General features: G+C 42.7%; 1 protein-coding gene across 1 annotated transcript in view; it reads right to left on the bottom strand.

Moving 5' to 3' along the window:
* adgrl4 (adhesion G protein-coupled receptor L4) overlaps positions 1-23315 on the bottom strand; it is a 522719-nt gene that overhangs the window by 228580 nt on the left and 270824 nt on the right. The gene's annotated exons all lie outside the window — the stretch shown is intronic.

The following is a 23315-nucleotide window of genomic DNA, read 5'->3' as shown; positions in this document are numbered from 1 at the left end:
GCTTCGGTTGGTGACTTCCAGTTCTAGGAATGGATTCTGGCTTCAGGCACTCTGCAGGAGGGCCGACACATGATTTAACATTTTCCAAGTATGACCTGCCCGTTTCGCATGGAAGGCTTCAGCTGCTAGAGGGCCTTCCGATTTCACTCCTTGTGATGGCCTTTCTTGAATGAATGTCATCAATGCAGCGTAATTCGCCTTATTCACCTACGGCACTTCCTTTAAACCAAAACGAGGCTGTGGGGTATGGAAGTAACGTTGGCCCGCCCATCTGTAGACTTCTGTCATAACGTTACCTACAATGCCGCCGCATTGTTGTGTTCCCAAATGTACGTCTTCAAAGAGAAATAAATCCTATACAGGTCAAACCTTCCATCATTTCCCCAAAGATCCTGTCCTTTGCCGTGAATGGATTCATAAAATAAGAAGAGATCCCAGTCGCCATTTCAAAGAAAGATATTTACATTAGTTTACGATGCTAACGTTAGCCATATTTACGTTAACTGTCATATAGATAGCTAGCTAAACCTTCTGGCTAAATAGACATGACTTGATTAGCCACGAACCGGTCCTTTTTAAGTTTTAACAAGCGATGGGCTGATTCGGGGGTAACGTTAAGCAAGTTGTTGCTCTTTTTACTAGCCTGGTCAGCTAACGTCCTGCCGTGGGTAGCCATGTCTTACAGCAAAATATAAACAAGAAGTGATCTGTGCCTGTTTATGATAATAACCATTGCTAATCTAGACCATGTTAAGCACACCACTACGTATAAACAGTAACATCCGTTTTACTGCGTTTGTGCATCCCAGTAGAAGACATTACTGATTCGTTTTTAGCATCTCTGTTACCTGTAAAACCTGAATAGTACCTTCCCCAACCCTACGTAACATCGCTTTGTGAACTGAGCAACCCATGCCTGTAAACAAATTAACTTATACTTAATATTTATTAATTTTAATAACCAACAGTAGCACCCTGCCTTGCTTTGTAGTGACACATTGGAAACAAGCTATTTTGACTGATGGTTCCAATACACTTTTAGCTAAAGATCACATCAACTGCACATAACATGTTATTTTTAGTCTAGCAGGGAAAGATGAACTGTTGATATGAACGATCAAGATGAACATTTGAACGTTTAGCAAGCGTATTTGTTCTAGCAGTGGCACCACTCCGCAAACTGAGCAGTTTATCCACAGTCATGATACCTTAATGTTGTAAGGTGCCTCGTTTTTTCGCATTGAGTGAAAAGACTTAGCTCTCACACTGACTGTCTCGCTCCTCTTGACTGTCTGTAAAATAATTTATTGTTAACACTCAAAATAAGTCAGTTTGGTGTGGTTAATATATCTTAACAATGCTTAGCATCAGCTTGTAATGTTGTCACGTCCTGTTGTTTTATCTACCTAACAATCTAACTTTAAAAGTAACGTTAACTAATGTTGATTTCAGAAAAAAAGCTGTGATCGTCCGTGCATTACCTTCCACGTTGTGCACATATCCCTCGATCCAGTTGCTGTATCCTTTCAGCAAAACAGCCCGGGGAATCATGCAGTCCTTATTGGCCCATTTTTTGACATAGTCCACTGTTATTTCGGGAAGACATGAAAGATTTGATGTCCACACAGGTATCGCCATGATGACAGACGCCCGCTGCTGCGCTCCGTCAATGAACTTCCGGTTTAGAGTGTACCCCCTAGCCTCGTTTTGGATTTCAAGATGGAGGCGCGGTGAATAAGGTCAATGGAGTGAAAAAGTGTACAGTGAACAGGAGTAGTAAATGTAGGCTATATTCTGTCACTTCTGGTGGGCAGGGCTTCCAGTTGAATTTGACAGGCAGGCAGGACTTCCAGTTTGCTGGATGGAACTTCCTGTGTGACCCGGTGACTTTGTAATTCATGATTGCATTGTTTTGTTCATGTTTGATGTTTTACAACGATTGATAAAGTCCCCAGACAAGTGTTATAACAGTAGCTAGATGTTTGATGTTTAACAAATGGGTCTTAGGGTTTCGGAATATTAAATTCCCAGGCAATTAGCATTATATCAGCGGCAAGATGTTTGATGTTTAACAAAAGGACACCAAGGTTCAGCAATACTAAATTCCCTAGCATTTTATGTTACGATAAGTGCTACAACAGATATTCTACAACCAGTGGGTGCTAACCTTTCATATTTTCCATTGCATGTGTAGCATGGAATTTTCCACAAGCATCGAATTTCCTGTGAGAGTGCATTTACTAAATCTTGTGTAAGATATAAAGAAGGGGTTGGGACTTGTGATTTGAGAGTTTCTGCCCATTTTCTATTTTAACATGAGATGGACCTCAAGATCAAATCTGCCCATGGTCTGTAATGGTCCCTAAAATAACCATTAGTACAAACTGTAGTATATGCAGGTTGATAAACATCCCAAAAGGTGTTCAATCCACAATAGCACTACGGTAAAGACACATCGCATGAGCAATGCTGTTATTCTGAAGGAACAAACTACGCCTGGGTCGATCAGACATTATGACTCAGGTTGATTGTATCGTGGCAGTTGCTTCAATGCATTTAGGGGTGTGGTCCTGGTCAAGACAATCTCCTGAACTCCAAACTGAATGTCAGAATGGGAAAGAAACAACCATGCGTGGTTGGTTGGTACCAGACGGGCCAGTCTGAGTATTTCACAATCTGCTCAGTTACTGGGATTTTCACGCACAACCATTTCTAGGGTTTACAAAGAATGGTGTGAAAAGGGAAAAACATCCAGTATGCGGCAGTCCTGTGGGCGAAAATGCCTTGTTGATGCTAGAGGTCAGAGGAGAATGGGCCGACTGATTCAAGCTGATAGAAGAGCAACTTTGACTGAAATAACCACTTGTTACAACTGAGGTATGCAGCAAAGCATTTGTGAAGCCACAACACGCACAACCTTGAGGCGAATGGGCAACAACAGCAGAAGACCCCACCGGGTACCACTCATCTCCACTAAAATTAGGAAAAAGAGGCTACAATTTGCACAAGCTCACCAAAATTGGACAGTTGAAGACTGGAAGAATGTTGCCTGGTCTGATGAGTCTCGATTTCTGTTGAGACATTCAGATGGTAGAGTCAGAATTTGGCGTAAACAGAATGAGAACCTGGATCCATCAGGCTGGTGGTGGTGGTGTAATGGTGTGGGGGACGTTTTCTTGACACACTTTAGGCCCCTTAGTGCCAATTGGGCATCGTTTAAATGCCAAGGCCTACCTGAGCATTGTTTCTGACCATGTCCATCCCTTTATGACCACAATCTACCCATCCTCTGATGGCTACTTCCAGCAGGATAATGCACCATGTCACAAAGCTCAAATCATTTCAAATTGGTTTCTTGAACATGACAAAGAGTTCACTGTACTGAAATGGCCCCCACAGTCACCAGATCTCAACCCAATAGAGCATCTTTGGGATGTGGTGGAACAGGAGCTTCATGCCCTGGATGTGCATCCCACAAATCTCCATCAACTGCAAGATGCTATCCTATCAATATGGGCCAACATTTCTAAAGAATGCTTTCAGCACCTTGTTGAATCAATGCCATGTAGAATTAAGGCAGTTCTGAAGGCAAAAGGGTGAGTGTATTTTTTTAAATAAAAATGGTGATATGTGTATTTTAACTTTACCAAGTTACCCAGAAGGTTGCATGAACAACAGTGATTCGTTGACAGGTTATTTCAGGTAAACAAAACTTTTGTAAGCGGGACTTCTTAAAACGTGCGAGCATTAACACAATATTGTTTTCTTCAATCAATCAAATGTATTTATAAAGCCCTTTTTACAACAGCAGTTAAAGTGGAGAACGATGACGTATAACCAATATCAAAATTAAGAGGCGTAAACTTTGAGGCGTCCTGGTTGTGTTGTCATTATTAAATCCACGGCTGCCACAGAAGACATCTGTTGTTTCCAGCGCAGAGTAGGACATAGTAAGTACACATTGTTTTATTTGAAATAATTCATTTGAATTGTGTTGCAATTATAAACACTAATAAATTACACATTTGACCTTTTTAAGAATGCATAAAACAATTACATGATGGAGCAATCCATGCGCTTTTATCTGTATTTCATATTGTCTGTTTTATATCTCTGGATTAGGTTGAGTGGAATTAAACCCAGCCTTGTTTGGAAAACAAATTTTTGGACCTTCTAACCTGAACAAATACTTTTCATGTAAGTCTAATTATTTACAGATATTTTCAGCGTTGTACTAAAATGTTATTAACATTACGACAATATGCATTCAGCTGAATCTTTGTACTCTATAAATCAATCAACAGTGTGAGGACACTGTGATGATGGAGACTACATCGCCATAACAGCTTCAGTTATGGACCCCCCCCCACCTTGTGGCTGCATTGTGTAATGGGGGAATATTGTTTCATTGTTTGAACGCCTTGACCCTCGAGATGCTCTTTTTAGTGGTCGTACCAACGCAATTCATTTGAAGTTTACGGCTCAAGAAGGGGAGACTATTCAGTATAACGATGTCCGTAGTCTTTACCTATTCTGCAACAAGACTCATCCGATTGGGCATCCAAACAATCTTTTGAGATTTCAAACCAATGGACACCTACTATGGTATTGTTAGGGCTAGCATGTCTCCGCTGAAAGGCCTTTACCACCCCGTTTTAACGCACAGGGTCGATTGTAAACTGTTCTTTCTTTTGTGTAGATAATGTGCAGAGTCTGAACCAGATAATTGAGTAGTCACAGATTCAGAAAGAGCTTTACCAGGTACCTGGGTTTCTGTTGAGCTGGTTAAGGCTGTTGAGAAAGGTTATCGCATTGTGAAAATATTCGGACATCAGATAATCTTTTTGCAGATTGCAAGAGAACATTCCTGAAGCACAAACAGGTAGCTAGCGGCAACCCACCATCAGTGGATAACGATGATGCTAAAGAACAGTATATTTGTGAATATCATGAAAAAGAGGGTGCGTAGCTTGACAAGAAAAACATTGTTGTAAACAGTGGTATGTGATCTTTGGCTAAATTAGCAATGTGTCTTTGGGGTAAGCTGGATGATGTTAGGGACATTTCTGAAACCTGATGCATTCTTACTGATTAAAGGACTGAGTCCCCATGTTTAGATGAGTTGAAGAATGTGGGAGAGGGGATCTGGTATTTGTTTTAGGGAGCATTCTTGATTGGTATCAGTGGATTATAGGGTTAATCGTAAATCTGCCTATCTGGGGTTTGTCCAGATGCTTTAAGTCCTCCTCAAGGGTTGAGAAGGTTACCCAGATGGGGGAGGACAACATGTGACTTGTTTGATGCCTAGGGAATGTGATCGAACAAAGGGAATGTGTTGTATTGACATTAGACAAATGGGCAGCATCTTACCACATCCCTTTTCCTCACTTATATACTGACGATTGTCCTGTACTAATTTAGAAATGATTAATTGTTACTGTGTAACCTGCCTCTCCGGGAGCCACCACCTTATTGTGGTGGAGAGGTTTGTGTGTTACTATGAACCTGAGGGCTGTGTTGTCCGGGCCTTAGTGCTCCTGGTAGGGTTTCCCATGGCAAAGTGGTCTCAGGGGTGGAGCCAGACTAAGAATGGTTAAAAAATACCCCATGTATAAACGAGGAAGAGGATGAGTTACCCTGCCCAGAGGAAGCCCGGGGCCCCCGTCTGGAACCAGACCCAGACGGAGGGCTCGCCGGAGAGCGCCTGGTGGCCGGGTTTGCCACGGAGCCCGGTCAGGCATAGCCCGAAAAAGCAACGTGGCACCCCTCTCTCCATCCTATGGGCCCACCACTCATAGGAGGAACCGCTGGGGTCGGGTGCGCTGCCATATGGGTGGCAGTGAAGGCCAGGGTCCTCGACGGACCAGATCTGAGCAGCAGGGGCTGGCTCTGGGGACGTGGAACTTCACCTCTCTGTGGGGGAAGGAGCCGGAACTTTTGAGGGAGGTGGAGCGCTATCAGTAATATCTGGTGGGGCATACAACCACTCACAGTCTCGGTTCTGGAACCGTACTCCTGGATAGGGGATGCACTTTATTCTTCTCTGGAGTTGCCCAGGGTGTGAGGCGCCGGGCGGGGGTTGGGATACTCACAAACACCCGGCTGAGTGCCGCTATGTTGTTTAGTGGATGAGAGGGTCGCCTACTTACGCCTACGGGTTGTGGGGAGGGGAATCTCTGACTGTTGTTTGTGCATATGCCCCGAACAGCAGTTCGGAGTATTTGGCCTTCTTGGCGACCCTGAATGGAGTCCTGTAGGGGACTCCATAATTCTGCTGGGGGACTTCAAGGCACACGTGGGCAATGATGGAGACACCTGGAGAGGCGTGATAGGGAGGAACGGCCTCCCTGATCTGAACTCAAGTGGTCGTTTGTTGTTAGAGTTCTGTGCTAGTCATGGATTGTCTATAACGAACACCATGTTCAAACATAAGGATGCTCATAAGTGTATGAGGTACCAGAGCACCCTAGGCCGAAGGTCGATGATTGATTTTGTGTCCTGAGACCGCATGTTTTGGACACTCTGGTAAAGAGAGGGGCGGAATTGTTAACCGATCACCATCTGGTGGTGAGTTGGGTCAGGGGGTTGGGAAGGACTCTGGACAGACCGGGAAAACCCAAACGGGTAGTGCGGGTGAACTGGGAACGTCTGGAGGAGGCCCCTGTCCGAAAGATCTTCAACTCACACCTCCGGCGGAGCTTTTCTGGCATCCCTGTGGAGGTTGGGGGCATTGAACCTGAGTGGTCGATGTTCAAAACCTCCATTGCCGAAGCTGCGGCGGGGAGCTGTGGTCGAAAGGTCTTAGGTGCATCTAGGGGCGGGAACCCTCGAACACCCTGGTGGACACCGGTGGTCAGGGAAGCCGTCCGACTGAAGAAGGAGGCCTTCCGAGATATGTTATCCCGGAGGACTCCGGAGACGGTCGCAGTGTACCGACAGACCCGAAGGGCTGCGACCTCTGCTGTGAAACAGGCAAAACAGCGGATATGGGAAGAGTTTGGGGAAGCCATGGAGAAGGACTTTCGGTCGGCACCAAGGTGTTTCTGGAAAACCGTCCACCACCTCAGGAGGGGAAAACGGGGAACAATCCAAGCTGTGTTCAGTAAGGATGGGACACTGTTGATCTCAACTGAGGAGGTAATTGGGCGATGGAAGGAACACTTTCATCTCTCCACCTAGTCCTGGGCAAACCCTGAGGTCTTCTCCCAGCTGGACGTGCCTGGAACACTTCCCTAGGGAGACGTCCTGGGGGCATCCTTACCAGATGCCCGAACCACCTCAACTGGCTCCTTTCGACGCAAAGGAGCAGCGGCTCTACTCAGATTTCCTTACGGATGGCTGAGCTTCTCACCCTATCTCTAAGGGAGAAGCCAGCCACCCTTCTGAGAAAACCCATTTCAGCTGCTTGTACTTGCGATCTTGTTCTTTCGGTCATGACCCAGCCTTCATGACCATAGGTGAGGGAAGGAATGAAAATTAACCAGTATATCGAGAGCTTTGCCTTCTGGCTCAGCTCTCTTTTCGTCACAACGGTGTGGTAAAACGAATGCAATACCGCCCCCGCTGCTTCGATTCTCCGGCCAATATCCCGCTCCATTGTCCCCTCACTCGCGAACAAGACCCTGAGATACTTGAACTCCTTTACTTGGGGTAACGCCTCATTCCCAACCCGGAGGAGGCACTCAATCGGTTTCCTGCTGAGAACCATGGCCTCAGATTTAGAGGTGCTAATCCTCATCCCAACCGCTTCGCCTCAGAAGGGACTTCCTCACCCCATACTCCCGCAGCACATCCCACAGTATCTCCCGGGGGACCCGGTCATACGCCTTCTCCAGATCCACAAAACACATGTAGACTGGATGGGCATATTCCCAGGACCCTTCCAGGATCCTTGCAAGAATAAAGAGCTGGTCGGTTGTTCCGCGACCAGGACGGAACCCGCATTGTTCCTTTTCAATCTGAGGTTCGACTATATGCCGAACCTTCCTTTCCAGTACCTTTGAGTAGACTTTCCCAGGGAGGCTAAAAAGTGTGATACCCCTGTAATTGGCACACACCCTATGGTCCCCCTTTTTGAACAGGGGAACCACCACCCCGGTCCACCACTCCTTAGGCATTTTCCCCGACTTCCACGCAATGTTGAAGAGGTGTGTCATCCAAGACATCCCCTCCACACCCAAAGCTTTCAACATTTCTGGACGGATCTTGTTAATCCCTGGAACTTTGCCACTGTGGAGTTTTTTGACTACCTCAGTGACTTATGCCATGGAGATTGACGATGCTTCCCCATCAGCCTCCAGCACTGCCTCCACTACAGAGGGTGTGTCAGTGGGATTTAGGAGTTCCTCTAACAACAAACGACCACTCGAGTTCAGATCAGGGAGGCCGTTCCTCCCTATCACGCCTCTCCAGGTGTCTCCATCATTGCCCACGTGTGCCTTGAGGTCCCCCATCAGAATTATGGAGTCCCCTACTGGAGCTCCATTCAGGGTCTCCAAGAAGGCCAAATACTCTGAACTGCTGTTCGGGGCATATGCACAAACAACGGTCAGAGATACCCCCCCACAACCCGTAAGCATAGGGAGGCGACCCTCTCATCCACTAAACTCCAACATAGCGGCACTCAGCCGGGGGCTTGTGAGTATCCTAAACCCCGCCCGGCGCCTCACACCCTGGACAACTCCAGAGAAGAATAAAGTCCATCCCCTATCCAGGAGTACGGTTCCAGAACCGAGACTGTGCATGGATGTAAGCCCCACCAGATCTAACTGATAGCGCTCCACCTCACCCACAAGTTCCGGCTCCTTCCCCCACAGAGAGGTGACGTTCCACGTCCCCAGAGCTAGCCCCTGCAGCCCGGGTCTGGCCCGTCGAGGCCCCTGGCCTTAACTGCCACCCATATGGCAGCGCACCCGACCCCAGCGCTTCCTCCCATGAGTGGTGGGCCCATTCGATGGAGAGGGGGGTGCCACGTTGCGGGCTATGCCTGACCGGGCTCCATGGCAAACCCGGCCACCAGGTGCTCGCCGGCGAGAGCTCCCTCTGGGCCTGGTTCCAGACGGGGGCCCTGAGCTTCCTCCGGGCAGGGTAATTCCTCCTCTTCCTCGTTTGTGCATTATTTATTTTTTTTAACCATTCTTAGTCTGGCTCCTCCCCTGAGACCCCTTTGCCATGGAAAACCCTACCAGGAGCACTAAGGCCCAGACAACACAGCCTCTCCACCATGATAAGGTGATGGCTCCCTCCAAAATTTATGAAAAGACTAAAAGAAAATTGGTCAGGGAGGCTTCCAAGAGGTCTACAGCAACATAAAAGGAACTACAGGAACTTCTGGCTGTGTGCAACATGTGACAAAAATCTCTCGTATTCTTCATATGAATGAGCTATGCGGTAGTGTGGCAAGACACTTACAAAGAAAAACATCCAAGCCCGGCTGAAGTTTGCAAACACAAACATCAAGTACCCCAAAAGCACATGGGAAAATGTCTGTCTGATGAAACCAAGGTTGAACCATTTGGCCATAATTCCAAAAGGTATGTTTGGCGCAAAAACAACACTGCTCACCCAAAGAACACCATACCCACAGTGACACATGGTGGTGGCAGCATCATGCTTTGGGGTTGTTTTCTTTCAGCTGGAACCGGGGCCTTAGTCAGGGTGGAGGGAATTATGAACAGTTCCAAATACCAGGCAATTTTGGCACAAAACCTTCAGGAGTCCGTTAGAAAGCTGAAGATGAAGTTCACCTTTCAGCACGACAACGACCCAAACACACATCCAAATCCACAAAAGCATGGCTTCATCAGAAGAAGATTAACGTTTTGGAATCGCTCAGCCAGAGCCCAGACCTGAATCCAATTGAACATCTGTGGGGTGATCTGAAGAGGGCTGTGCACAGGAGATGTCCTCGCAATCTGACAGATTTTTAGACCTTCGTGAAGTTGCCCCCCACCCCAACGCAAAACGTCGTCAAACTATGCTCAATCGTTTGTGCTCCGTTTGTGCTGGTTCGTGCGGTAAAAAGTTTTGTTTGTGCTGCTTCGGTTTTTTAGATATTAACAATATTTTTAGGTCAATCTGAGGTCACTCAGCCCCCCAACATGCTCCAAATTCACCCAAAATAGTCTTGTTCGTTTGTGCTTCGATTGTGCTGGTTTGTGCTGTTAAAAGTTGTTTGTGCTGCGTTGGATTTTAAAATATTAGACATTGAATTATAGACGATGATGTCACCAGCCCCCACATGCTCCAAATTCACCCAAAATAGTCTCGTTCGTTTGTGCTACGTTTGTGCTGTAAAAAGTTTCGTTTGTGCTGTTTCGGTTTTTTAGATACTAAAATAATATTTTTAGGTCATTCTGAGGTCACTCAGCCCCCCCACTTGCTCCAAATTCACCCCAAATTGTCTCGATCGTTTGTGCTTCGTTTGTGCTGGTTTGTGCCAGTAAAATTTTCATTTGTGCTGCTTTGGGTTTTAAAATATTAGACATTAAATTATAGACGATGACGTCACCAGCCCCCACACGCTCCAAATTCTCGTTAGTTTGTGCTCCGTTTGTTCACAACTAACTGAATGGGAAAGACACTGAATGACAGTAGGCTAGCTGAAGTAACAAGGTAAGACCTAAATAATCGGCAAAACAAATCACAATATTCACTTATAGGTTACTGTTATTCTGTGCGTTTTCAACTTTTAACAAACTAATGCGGATCACAGGATGTGTGGATGCAACATAAACTTCAAGGATAGTGTTTTTACTTACTGTATGCTGTGTTTTGTTAATAATATAAAAATTGTCACAAATACACGCACCATAATCGGTTTGCTGTGTTTATACACGTGTGTATAGTAAAGGCCATAGGCCTATATGTCTCTTAAGCTCACTATGGCTTTTTATTTTTTATTGAACATACTGATATTGTGAAATAATATTACAAGCTATTTGCTATTTTGTAGCTATTTTTGGTTATATATTATATTATATGTATAATTACAATGTCATTTATTCCTGTGATGTAAAAGCAGAATTTTCTGTATCATTAGACCTACTCCAGTTTTCAATTTCACATGATTCATTAGAAAAATGAATAGTAAAATGTTGATTGTATGCTCAATTATTGGTGCTCAGTTAAGAAAGGTTCTTTATTTTGATCAATGTTGATCAACCTTTTACTAATTTATTATGTCCTTGCTAAATAATATATATATTAGGGCTACATTTTATATATATATATATATATATATATATATATATAGGCTACATTACTTAACTAAAATCTTTGAATTGTTGTATATATTGGTTTTCAGAAGAAAATAACTCTTTTCAAAATTGATAATGTTTCTTGAGCATCAAATTGATAACATCAGTAGGCTAGCTATTTTAGAAATGTTTTCTGAAGGATCATGTGACACTGAACTAATGATGTTAAAAATCAGCTTTGATTACAGGAATAAATTACACTTTAATATATATTCACATATAAAACTGCAGTATTATTGGAATAATATTTCACAATATTACTGTATTTTTGATAAAATAAATATAGCCTTAGTGAGCATAAGAGAACATAAAACTTTGAGAAACACCTAAAACTTTTCACTGGTAGGCTACTGTGTGTGTATTTATGTTTGTGTGTATATATATAATTTAATTACTACTACTACTATTATTATTATTATGTATGTGGAAACTCATGACTCATTTAAGTCAAAATTATTTAACTTTTAAAATCTAATTATGTACTATCGAACATTCCATTAACCACAAAAAACACTTAAAAACTTAAAAACACTTAATACTGACAAGTTACAATCTGTCTTCAAAAGATACCACACAAAATAATAGACTTGAGTGCAAACTTCCATAAAATAGCACACTACTTCTCCTAACAGGAGTAGGAAAATAAGAGTTTATGACATACAAAATGTTCAACAAAAATAACTAAAAAAATAAAAATAAAATACAATCAGGAGACACTGAAGTGAAGATAATTGTTTAGTCAACAAATTATGTGATGACAGAACGTCTTTGTCAATTCTACTTTAAAAGTGTACTCGCCTCGAGGATAGTTTAGCAGTTTTTTGCCCAAAATGCTGAAGTTACATTTATACTACAAATTGATGGCACATGCGCACAAATCCATTTTGCTCAGAGAGAGAGACTGGCAGAAAAAAAAAAAAGAGACATAGGCCTAATATCCGAACAACATGACGTTTTTATTAAACACTACAGGACTACAAAAAACACTGATAAGAAGTTGCATGATGTTCTATTAAATCAACTTTATTAGCATCTAACATTTTAGAGATGGAATAGACAAAACCGAAATAAAATGTTCATAGGCTATAGGCTACTGACTAACTTCACACAAAAATACAGAGCTGTCTATAACTATTTTTTATCTTGTGACCATTGATTTATCTATTTTATTCAGTCAGCCTTATTTGTAGCCTATAGGTCTAATAAATATTAACACTAATTTGATTTAATTTCTGATATTTTAAAACCCAACGCAGCACAAACGAAAATTTTAATGGCACAAACCAGCACAAACGAACGAGACTATTTTGGGTGAATTTGGAGCATGTCTATAATCGTCATCGTTGGTGACGTCATCGTCTATAATTTAATGTCTAATATTTTAAAACCCAACTTAGCACAAACAAAACATTTACCGCCACAAACCAGCACAAACGAAGCAAAAACGAACAAGACTATTTTGGGTGAATTTGGAGCATGTGGGCTGAGTGACCTCAGATTGACCTAAAAATATGATGTTAATATCTAAAAAACTTCACGCAGGTGATTTGGAGCGCTTTTGCAAAGAAGAGTGGGCAAATATTGCCACATCAAGATGTGCCATGCTAATAGACTCAGTGCTGTAATAAAATCAAAAGGTGCTTCAACAAAGTATTAGTTTAAGGAGTGTGCACACTTATGCAACCAGGTCATTACCAGTTTTTTTTTTTTTTTCCCCTCAACGATTTCAGTTTGTTTTTCAATTGAATTGTTCACGTTATAGGTCACATTAAAGGTGGAAAAGGTCTGACATGATGTGTCTCATTATTTTACATCACAAGAAATTGGCATTTTAACCGGGGTGTGTAGACTTTTTATATCAACTGTAAATACCATCCTAACCTTTATGTCAACGCCGTTTAACAGCAGTTTCTCTTGAAAGAAGATATCAAAAGGTAAGGAACTCATACATTCACCGGACATACGGTGTAGGAGTGACATCTCCCTAAAATATGTTCTCAATCAACCTTGCAGTGTACCCTTTGAGTGTCCTCGGAGCGGTATGTTTTCTTTAAACCTCTTGTTTTTGTCTCATTCTTGTTTTATTTACTCTTTGGTAGGCTCCTACCACCTCGAGTCACAACCATCAATCCTGATTCATCCTGCTGTTTTGTTTGCCATTCCATAATATTGCTGATGTGGAATCTGAGCATTAACAATTACCATATGAATGTACGTTTCATTGAAAGTGTATGTGCCTAGATAATGAGAACAACAGAAACCTCTCTGTTTAGATTATCTCTCTAACAGAAATCTCTCTGTTTATCTCTCCGTAGGAATGTTTACGATGGTCAGATGGCATGGGGGGTTGACTTCTAAAGACATGGTCTTAGTTAGAAAGGCCCTTAATGTATAGGCTAACTGGTAACCAACATTACAGTAAGAAGGTAAAGGAACGTTCATCGAATGACATCTGTGCTGCAATTTTCCAATAAACATGAGCAAACTTCTCCCTCGATTTGATACGGGTTCTACATTATTTGCCCACTATAACAGTTTGGTGCCGCGACCGGATGGACAAGTTTTAACGATAATACTGAACTTCAGCTGGAGAGCTTAGGGGCTTGATTTGCAATCGCGAGGAAGAAGTCAGTTTTCCCGCTTACTGTTTGCTGAGAACAACTGAACAGTGAGTCGTAAAACTACGCCATATAAAGAACTTTCAAAATTGCTGTGAGCCGTATGGTTGGAGATTTAGATTCTACCAAAAACTCAGGTGAGTCTGAAATCCACACCATTTAATGAACAAATCGAGTAATTCAAGAGCACAGGTAGTGATAGGAGACCTGGTTACTCCCTGACTAGGCCACGAATTGCAATCGTGGACAATATCTTTAGGGGTGGATAAATTGGAGAGAAGACCTAGTTACTCCCTGACTGGGCCACAAATTACATTGTGTAACGTGCAAAAATCTAAGTAAAATATAATGCCATCCAGTTGTACATATACGACGGGAAGAGGAGTGCAGCCTCTGGCATGACGCGTTCATATTTAAATAGAATGGCGCGAATAGGATACCATCAAGAACGAAAAGGATAATTAACAACGATGCCTGGACTCGAAATGGACAGAAAGAAAAAGAACGTTTTCCGGCTAAACAATATGGATTCCGAGGAAGTTGTATATGGACAGATGGAGAGTGTGGTACAGACGAAGAGAGTAGACAGAGGAAAGTTAAGATGGCCGAGAATGGACAACAGTCGAAAGGCGGTAAAGGAGACAATCGAAATGGACGAAGATTCTTTCTGTTTGACCACTTGGCTGACCGACAGTAGTCTCAAGATGGAATCTCTCTTATGGGATCCTGGAATCATGGACAATACTAGAAACTGACGTGAGCTTTCATAGTCATTGATTCAGAGTTCTTAAATGTTTATTTCCTAAAATGTATTGTACCTAACCATTAATTGAAGCTGGAACTTATCAAGGAAACCTGATCACCTTCCTCGGTAATAGCCAAGCTTATTTAATGAAATATTACATGTATTTTGAGAAGCACTTGAATGTTATATAGCATGTTTTAATAGGCATTCGAAATAGCCTGTTTTGTTCTGTCATGCTTGAACATGTTTTAATAGGTATTCAAGAAATAACCTGTTTTGTTGTGCTTTGTCATGTGTACGTATGTAATTTTGAGTCAAATGTATTTATTGCGTTGATGATAATGTTTAAAACTGTAAGGCCTCAAGGGGGGTCTCACGACAATGTAGGTAGGCCTTAATCAAGGCCCACCACGTGGTACTTGTCTGTTGCTTGCTGAGATGTTCGCTAGCACAAGTGAGTACGTCTGAAACCTAGTGATGAATTAGAATTTGGTACCATGATTTTCTAATCTGGTAAAAAAGTCTTGTGGTTGTCTTACAAAAGGTTAACGTATTGTTTTTTCGCTCTCATTATATATTGTATAAGTAGTATAATGAAGAATCCACATGGTTATAGTCTAACATTAAGGAGACACGCTGTGTCCCATGAGGACTGAATTTGAATCCAAAATAGTCATAGCCTTAAAAAGGGGTAATACAGTTAAAGCGAGTTTACTCCACACAAAATTAAATGACCTATTTTTTAAATGCTGAATTGAGTTTGGTTAAATAATATAGTTTCTCTCATTTGTATTTACCAATGATAACTGGGATTATGCTTGTTTTTAAAACCAACACCTGATACTCATTAATGGAGTTCAAATTCTAAAATGGTAAATTGACTAATGAACAAATAGAGTATTGATGTAACAGTGTTTAAGGCCTACATTGAGTTTCCTTTGGATTACTTATTGTACCTTGATTTTAGTGAAGTCATACATCTGTTTTCTGTCTGGATTGCCATTCTTAAGAGTTTCTTAATTTCCACCCTAATGTTGAGTTGTTGTATAGATCACATTTTTACAAACTGCAAAAATATTAGATGGGTTGGGTCATCTTCAGTAAACAAAGGATGTTGGCTAAATTGATAGGATAGTCTGAGGACCATAAACAAACATTTGGCCTTTTTAATGGCTTACCATAAATGGGTGGAGCTGAGAGTAGCAACCTTTCCCATTAAATCAGAGTAGCCTATTACTAAGGGTTAAATTTGAGTGTTCAGTCTGGTCTCATCTATGGTATTTTTTTTAACACAAGCATATTCAGTTTTGGGATAACAAACATTAAGTGAAAGCTAAATATATTTTCCTCTCATTAGCTTTAATGTTGAAATGTATGATTTTGAAACCAACTGAAGTGAGGGTAGGGACCAAAAGTCATCCCCCATTGTTGATGTTAGAACAAAGATAAAGCATACACATTTGTGATTTAGGGTTTGGCTGACTGCCACTATTTGGAATAAAAATGTATCTAACTTTGCGAATTCCCAAAAATGTAGGAGGTTACTCAAGACACTTTGTGTTTGCCATGAGGTAGTTTGGCCGTTGCCTGTAAAAAAGCTAAATTTGTATGCTGTAGCTATCCATCCATCATCTTCCGCTTATCCGGGGCCGGGTCGCGGGGGCAGCAGTCTAAGCAGGGATGCCCAGACTTCCCTCTCCCCAGACACTTCCTCTAGCTCTTCCGGGGGGACACCGAGGCGTTCCCAGGCCAGCCGGGAGACATAGTCCCTCCAGCGTGTCCTAGGTCTTCCCCGGGGTCTCCTCCCGGTGGGACGGGACCGGAACACCTTCCCAGGAAGGCGTTCCGGAGACATCCGAAACAGATGCCCAAGCCACCTCAGCTGACCCCTCTCGATGTGGAGGAGCAGCGGCTCTACTCCGAGCTCCTCCCGGGTGACCGAGCTTCTCACCCTAAGGGATCACCCAGCCACCCTGCGGAGAAAGCTCATTTCGGCCACCTGTATCCGGGATCTTGTCCTTTCGGTCATGACCCAAAGCTCATGACCATAGGTGAGAGTAGGAACGTAGATTGACTGGTAAATCGAGAGCTTCGCCTTGCGGCTCAGCTCTTTCTTCACCACGACAGCCCGCATTGCTGCAGAAGCTGCACCAATCCGTCTGTCAATCTCCCGTTCCATCCTTCCCTCACTCGTGAACAAGACCCCTAGATACTTAAACTCCTCCACTTGAGGCAGGCACTCTCCACCAACCTGAAGTGGGCAAGCCACCCTTTTCCGACTGAGGACCATGGCCTCGGATTTGGAGGTGCTGATAATCATCCCCACCGCTTCACACTCGGCTGCAAACCGTCCCAGTGCATGCTGAAGGTCCTGGTTAGAATGGGCCAACACGACAACATCATCTGCAAAGAGCAGAGATGAAATTGTGTGGTCCCCAAACCTGACACCCTCTGGCCCCTGGCTGCGCCTAGAAATTCTGTCCATAAAAATTACGAACAGAATCGGCGACAAAGGGCAGCCCTGCCGGAGTCCAACATGCACTGGGAACAAGTCTGACTTACTGCCGGCAATGCGGACCAAGCTCCTGCTTCGGTTGTACAGGGACCTGACAGCCCTAAGCAAAGGACCCAGGACCCCATATTCCTGAAACACCCTCCACAAGATGCCGCAAGGGACACAGTCGAATGCCTTCTCCAAATCCACAAAACACATGTGGATTGGTTGGGCAAACTCCCGTGAACCCTCCAACACCACCTCCAAAACCACACTGTTCCTCCTGAATCCGAGGTTCTACTATCGGCCGTATTCTGGAAGACGTGACAGCGGGATTGAGGAGATCCTCGAAGTACTCCTTCCACCGCCCGACGACATCCTCAGTTGAGGTCAACAGCTGCCCACCTCTACTGTAAACAGCGTTGGTAGGGCACTGTTTCCCTCTCCTGAGGTGCCGGATGGTTTGCCAGAATCTCTTCGAGGCCAGCCGATTGTCCTTCTCCATGGACTCACCGAACTCCTCCCAGGCCCGAGTTTTTGCCTCCACAACCACCCGGGCTGCAGCCTGCTTGGCCTGTCGGTACCCGTCAGCTGCCTCAGGAGTCCCACAAGCCAACCAGGCCTGATAGGACTCCTTCTTCAGCTTGACGGCACCGGAGACCTTACGGCCACAGCTCAGAGCGGCCGCTTCGACAATGGCGGTGGAGAACATGGTCCACTCGGACTCAATATCTCCAGCCTCCCTCGGGATCCAGTCGAAGCTCTGCCGGAGGTGGGAGTTAAAGATCTCTCTGACAGGAGACTCAGCCAGACGTTCCCAGCAGACCCTTACAGTACGCTTGGGCCTGCCGAGTCTGTCCAGCTTCCTCCCCCGCCATCGGATCCAACTCACCACCAGGTGGTGATCAGTTGACAGCTCCGCCCCTCTCTTCACCCGAGAGTCCAAGACATACGGCCGCAGGTCAGATGAGACGACAACAAAGTCGATCATCGACCTGCGGCCTAGGGTGTCCTGGTGCCACGTGCACTGCTGTAGCTAAGCTTATACAAATGCCCTGGTGGTTGCAACAGGTAAACCACTCCACATGGGCTGGGGTTTTTCACTCTTACAATTTAGTTGCGCAGCTTGTCCCCTGGGGGCCAAACAATTTAGTTAGGCATGTGCCAAGAAACTACAGGATATTATAAATGCATGATAGCCAATTTCACAGACCTGTGTGATGGTACTGTGGTAAAGTCAAATTTGAGAGCTGTTTAGCTATGTTGTAAAATTAGTTAATAGGTTATATGGTTTATAATTCCTTCGCACAAGCGACCGTGTTGCACATTGATGTCCTTGTTAGTGAATGTTCATGTTTTTTAACTTGTTCACTTTGTTTTGATGAATATACAGGATGCAACTCCTTATCGAATGGATTATAGATCCATCCCTACTACCAATTCTCTATTTTTTATGTCTGTCCTGAAAAGATGGCCAGTGCAGGTTCAGGATGGCGCCTCCTGTGGCTGTATTTGTCATTGTTCTGCATTTACTCATGGTGTCACTTTCCATTGACTTAATGAAGTGAAGCCAGGGGGGATGTATGATATGATAATTGCTTATAATTGGAACAAGTGTGGGCTTAAGGCTCAAACAAATCAAATTGGTATTTATAAGGAGTTGTGTACAAAATTTAGTTTTTCCTGTTTGCATAGTTATAACGGAGCATTGGGATCTGTTATGTTTTACATTTTCCATGTACAGGATGTTTTTAATTTGTTTATTTAGAAATTGTTTTGTTTGATGTAAGGTCTAAAATTTTAATGGTTGAATAGTATAGATCTAACCATTTCTGATTTGGCTAAGCAAAGTCAAGTCTGACAATCTTATTCCACTGCTGGTTGCTATCGGGCATTAATATAGCACAAAGAGTCAAACAACAATCAAGCCAGTTCTGGATGGAAAAGGAACTTTGACATAGACTTATGGAAACTTGTCTGAATAGGGTGTATGCTTCACTCTGAAGATGGAACTTCTGAGATCCATAAGTTTCAGGACTGATCTATTGCCTTCATTGTTGGGAGTTGACAGAACAATACCCAATGAATGAAAGTCCGATGGACTGTTGAACCACACTAATCGTTGTTTTGCAGTTATACTTTCAACAGATCAGGACATCACAACCCCTTTTCTGATGATACATCACGTCACTGACTGGACACAGACAACTGAGTGTGAGTACCAGCAACAACCACATTGGTTGAATCTGTTTTGAATTTTCCTGACCACTCACATGGCAGAACGATGCCAGGGTCAGATCACTTGGCTTCACACTCCATTTCTAGATGAATCATCGACAGCGAGATGAGAGGAGAATCCACCTGAGTCCTGAAGGACTACACAAACTACAGGTCAGAGTACCATGGGCCAGTTGACTGGAAAGGTCACATGGTCCCAACACAGTGGAAGACACTGTTGTGGTGTTAATCTTGTATTAGTGAAGTGTTGGAAACTCACTGTTCCATTTTACACCTACACTGACTTGTTAGGACAACCAGGCAATTTGCTGGGTCCACATCACACTGACGGCAATAACTGATTTTGGAACTGATGCAAGACAAAGAAAACTGAAGACAAAAACTAAAGGACACTTGATTGGAAACTAACTTCTTTCCTTACAATCTAAGATTTTCCTAAATAAACTGATGTGGTGATTTCATATGTATGGAGGTTGTTTCTTGCAAGACGGGTGGGAAACTATACGATGACCAATATTGGACTTCAGAGTATTTGTGATGATGCTTAATGATCTACATTATGATGGCTATCATGGTATGTTTGGACAGTGAATTGTTCCCTATTATAGGTGGTCCCTGTCAAGGGTAGATGTTTTCCCTATTTTAAAGGTAGAAATCTGTCACAGGTACAACAGGATATGCATAAGTCATTTGTATGATATTGTTGCATGGATCATGATACGGACCAGGGGGGTTTGATTGTTCAACGGACATTGGGGACATGTTTTAATCATGATGTCATGTTGAGTCTGATTTTCTGCTAAACACCGTTAGCACTGATAATAACCTGTTAATGTCATAATGTTTCTTGACCTTTATAATCTTAGCTGGGGACGGGATTGATGACTGTCATACATTGAGTTATGTGTCGGAGTGGGGAGTATCAATTGTCTTGTTTAAATTCATTTTCATTTGAGGAACAATAAGACCTGATTGGTCAGATACTCCTTTTGTTGTTTCATTTTAGTCATTTGTAACATAAGTGTATGGGCCTTTTCTTTTCATTAGGATTTGAATTGTACTTGTAATGTTTTATCAAACATGTAATGTTCTTCTTTAAATGTTTGATAGGGGGGAGTGTGGAATCTGAGCATTAACAATTACCATATGAATGTATGTTTCATTGAAAGTGCATGTGCCTAGATAATGAGAACAACAGAAATCTACCTGTTTAGATTATCTCTCTAACAGAAACCTCTCTGTTTATCTCTCTGTAGGAATGTTTACGATGGTCATATGGCATGGGGGGTTGACTTCTAAAGACATGGTCTTAGTTAGAAACGCCCTTAATGTATAGGCTAGCTGGTAACCAAAATTACAGTAGGAAGGTAATGGAACGTTCACCGAATGACATCTGTGCTGCAATTTTCCAATAAACGTGAGTGAACTTCTCCCTCGATTTGATACGGGTTCTACATTATTTGACCACTATACGAAACCGCCGATTTCGAACACTGACCTCGCCAAATATATTCCTCGCTGCATTTTTCAAATGTGGTTTTGCTATTGACAACCCATGCTACAACAAAGGTATTGCCATCTGAAAAAGCCCCATATATTGCAGTGCTACCATGATACCCTTGTCAACCATTACCGGCCTGTGTTGTGTAGTATTCAACACACCTTTGAGGATCATCGTAGAGTTTCTGTGGCTGCATCTTATAGTCTAAAAGATAGTTTGACGGGTCTGAAGTGCAATTTTGCAATCACCTTTCCCACTACCAAATAAACGAATTGATTCTGATCAGATTTTCTATGACATTGTAATAACCGGTGGTGAGTTTATATTTCCAAGTTTTGTCGTGTTTCGAGTCATGTAGTTCAAATGCGTTTTCACCCCATGTAAAAGTCTTCCATGTATTTGGGTATTGGAATTCTATCAAAAACACTTCCCCACACCTTTTAAATCTATACCTCTAACACATTTTATGGTATACAGTACAGGCCAAAAGTTTGGACACACCTTTTCATTCAATGCGTTTTCCATATTTTCATGACTATTTACATTGTAGATTCTCACTGAAGGCATCAAAACTATGAAATAACACATGGAATTATGTACTTAACAAAAGTATGAAATAACTGAAAACATGTCTTATATTTTAGATTCCTCAAGAGAAAGGTGGTCCATAAACTGGCATTAAAGATAATTTTATCAGTCACACCAGCCTCTTGGCCTTCTTTTAATTCATAAAATGCAATGTCTGGAACCTCAGGGTTGAAAATGTATCCATCGATCCACCTGCCTTCCAACTTCCACTCCTGTGCCAACATATCCTCGTGTAGTTGATGAATTCAGGGTAAACTCTGCATTGGTTTCTTCAGGGCTGGCATGTTGATCGTGTCTTTGCCGTCCATTTGTAATCTCTTGCCAACTCGCTGAGCAGCGGTTAAGCTGGTAGCTATCAACAGTGTTTCACCCAAAACGTTGATCGCTGCACAATCCGCCATGGTTTGTGATGTGTATGTAAGTTTACTCAGGCAAGACTGAATGACCATCCCCGGGGTTAAAATACAGACCACGCCAACCACCCATCGCCTCATAAAACAAGAAAGGTCAACACCCACTGGCTGTAAGACATCTGTTGTAGCACTTATCGTAACATTAAATGCCAGGTAATTTAGCATTGCTGAACACTGGCGCCCTTTTATTAAACTTCAAACATCTTGCTGCTGATATAACACTAATTGCCTAGGAATTTAACATTCTGAAACCCTAAGACCCATTTTTTAAACATCTCGCTACTGTTATAACATCTGGGGTTTTTATCAATCGTTGTAAAACATCAAACATGGACACAACAATAATATCATAAATTACAAATTCACCGGACATGCATATGTCATTCCGGTATCCGCCCTAACACACGTCAAATTATTTCTCCAAATAGTTTTCCATTTGTGAGTTTATAATTCTGACAACCGTAAAATGTAATATGTCCATTTATGAAAAGTCATGAGAGGAGGAGAGTGTAGCTTTCAAAATGGCAGTATTATTTTAATTACAAACTCAAACGCCAATTCCCATGGGCATTTGTGTGGTCCAAGTGTTAAAAAGAATCCCAGTGGTTAATAAACAAAAAATGTTGCCATGTTATTTTGTTGTTGAGTATCATTTCAGTACAGAATATTTTGATGCTAAACCTGGTATCAGTATCAAAGTCAAAATGATGGTGAAATTTCAACACTACTACTAATTCTGAGGTGCACAGAAGTATCTTGTCTGCTAAAGTACAAGCAAACTCAAAGACCAAAGAGTGGAAAGTTCTTGACTGCCCAAGTCAACCTTTAGATTTTAATCCGATTGAACATTTACTGAAGATGAGACTTTAGGCAAAAAGAAATAGCAACTGAAAAGGAGATGCAGTACAGAAGATCCCCAGCGTCTGGTGGGTTCAATATGTCTTAGACTTTCAACAGTTACTGCGTGCAAATTATGCAAAAACATAATAGCTACATTTAGATATTAAATGAATCGGTTTAAACATATTCTGTAACCCTACACACACAAACAGCACTTAAGGTCTGATAAAAGCTAAGCTCAACACCAACAAGATATTTCAATTAATCGATTACAGACATGACAAACCTGCTCAAAAAAAGGAAGAAAGACTAATCTACGGATACCGAAGATCTACTTCAGGGTTGGGTAACCTGGATGGTGGTGGGGGCCACAGAATTTATGTCCTGGTCATCAGGGGGCCACAGATTAACTTGGAATAACATCAGGGGGCTGCAGATTAATTTATTAACAAATACATTAAAAGTAAACTAGATCTGATGCTAGGTCACCTATATCTGGGCAATTAAAAATTATTGAACAACGTGCCATTTTCCCGCTCTGCTCATCTCTCCCGGGATTCGGCACGTTTGCTTCTGTGTAATTAAATGCAGGAACCCTTTAAACACAGTTTTTTGGCTGT

The sequence above is a fragment of the Esox lucius genome, chromosome 8 (genome assembly GCF_011004845.1).
Source record: "Esox lucius isolate fEsoLuc1 chromosome 8, fEsoLuc1.pri, whole genome shotgun sequence".
Lineage (NCBI taxonomy): Eukaryota > Metazoa > Chordata > Actinopteri > Esociformes > Esocidae > Esox > Esox lucius.
Note: the sequence above shows the minus strand (reverse complement) of the source record. Positions and strands in the feature narration are given on the sequence as shown.